This window comes from Otolemur garnettii, unplaced genomic scaffold (assembly GCF_000181295.1).
Source record: "Otolemur garnettii isolate 467f Iridium unplaced genomic scaffold, OtoGar3 scaffold00077, whole genome shotgun sequence".
Taxonomy (NCBI): Eukaryota; Metazoa; Chordata; class Mammalia; order Primates; family Galagidae; genus Otolemur; species Otolemur garnettii.
In genome coordinates, this window is record NW_003852472.1 from 5000826 (window position 1) to 5003241 (window position 2416).

Consider the following 2416-nt stretch of genomic DNA (forward strand, 5'->3'; position numbering starts at 1 on the left):
CACACACACACACACACACACATTGCTACACAAATGCATAAAACCTAAAGTAAATTAAGAAGAGAAAATCTTATCTGACAGTGCAACAGGGAACTTAAGGCACAGACAACACACAAAAGCTGACTCGGTCAGGGGCACCCTGTCACCACACCCTGGGAAAGCAAGTCATCCATCCAGATCTCCACAACAGCATCCCCAAACCCCAGGGCCCAGAAAAGCTGCCAGACTGGTCCCACACTCTGTGTCACACTCTTAGTCCCCTTCCTGGCTGCCTTTTCCCCACACACGCTCATGCCAGCGGGCCTCTGACACCCCTTCAGCCGCATGGTCCCCGTGTCACACAGGCTGCCCATCCACCTCCTCCTCCCCACACGCACTGTGGTTCTCTGAAGTTGCTCTGTGCACAGTCCCAGCATCTCACGGGACTCAGCCCATGACTTCTAGGAATACGCTCTTTGGCTGTGGGACAGCTCCAAATTTCTGTTACTGAAAGTGGCATCATCATGAATGCAGTCTAACTTGGAGCTGCAGTTTCACGATGCTGGAAGTAGCAAAGTCCCCTTCAGTTCACAGCCAAATGGCCAGACTTATGGTTTCCTTATCACAGGTGACTATAAAGGCCAGGAATCTTCCTTGGGGGCCTTTGTCCTTTTGTATAGTAAAGCAGAAGGGCAAACAATCTGTAGTTCACACACATTCCATGAGGGCCCGGGGCACCCAGCTCTCTACCCGCCTCACCTGCCTCTGTATGAGCCCCTCTGGTCATACCCCTTCCCACGTGAAGTCCAACCAGCCTGGTCTTTCTCCTTCTGAGTCCCTCCGCACCCTCAGCCCTGTGCGCTCTGAAGCCCTCACTCCACTGCCAAGAGTCTTGTGATAAGAGTCATTTTTTTCCTGGATTGTTGCATTAACTTCTTTGCCCCAGTTGGCACCTTGAAGATCCACACCCGCCCAAGCCTTCTGGAGTAAGGGACACTCCCCTTGCCCCATCCTCTGTCTCTGAGTAGATAAAAGAGTGACAATGTGATGACTCCCTCCACCACATCTAGACAAGTGTCACGGAACAGCAGCCCTCTGCCCATGGCAGCTCTCACTGTGTATTTTTACCAACCTCCAGTGCTCCTTCACGTCCCTCGTGCCTGTGAGCTTACAGCGTTCTCTCCCGTGTTTCAGGAGGGCTGGCTCACAAGCTCCCTCTCTGCTCTGTCTCCCCCCACTCCGGCCTCTCATCATACTGAACAATTTCCAAACCTTTCCTGGGACCCCTTCCAATACTCTGGCCTCCGTCACCTGAAATCTCTAGTTTACCACCATTCAGTTATAAGACTCTTCGACCATGTACATATGCAACTTCGCCTTAGAGCTTATCTCCAGGCGGAACTCCCTGCCTTCAACCTCCCACACTCCCCTGTCTCTTCTCAGCTTTTTCTCCGTGCAGTTCACCTCCTCCTCTCTCGCCCTGAACTTGCTCTTCTCTCTCTCCTGGTCTATTGCCTCTCATAGGTCTGTGGCCTCTCATGGGTCTCTCTTCCTCTGTCTTACCCTGATGTCTGACATCTGTTCTTCCCTGAAATAAAGTTCCTAAGCAAAAATGAGACGCACCATTCCCCACTTTTAAAACTCCTTGATGTTCACGGAATAAATCTCAACACCACTTCGTATGGAGCTGAGGTCGCCGTGGACGTGCCCTGAACTGTCTCCTGACTCCATCCACATTGGCCCCACGGTAAATGGATTGTCCTTCCCTGTTGCCTCTCCTTATGTTGTTCTCGCTACATTTGCAATATTTGGAAATACTTCTTATCTTTCGATTCCCAAATTTTCTCACACAGGAATTTGGAATTAGACATTCTTTCTTCTACCTCTCAACACAGTCTAGTATTTACTCGCTATCTCAATGTGAATTGTGCACACATCCACTTCGCCTACCCAAATGAATAGTCCTTGAGTGTGCAGCCTCGCTGCCCTAACCTTTATATTCTCCCGACTCTCATGCTATAGCCAGGGCACAGTACAAGCTTAATAAATAGTTGTTGGCACACAAGAACATCAGATCCTAAGAAGCTAAAGAAGGAAGGAGAAAAAGGAAGACGCAGGAGGGGAAAGAAAGCAGGAAAGAAGAAAGGAAGGAATGGAAGGGGGGGGAGAGGGAAAGAAAGAAGAGGAAGCAGAAGAAATACTTAGTTGTGTAAATTTACGAATGCCCATCATAACTCTAGAGGCCTGACACTTCTCCACAATGAGGGGAGAAATGCAAGACTTGGCATAAAGCATTTCTCCAACTGAACCACTTGGCAAATCAGGTATTCTCTCTTCAAGCCCCAATCTTTAAGAAAATTCAGGCTCGGCGCCTGTGGCTCAAGCGGCTAAGGCGCCAGCCACATACACCTAAGGTGGCGGGTTTGAATCCCCAGCC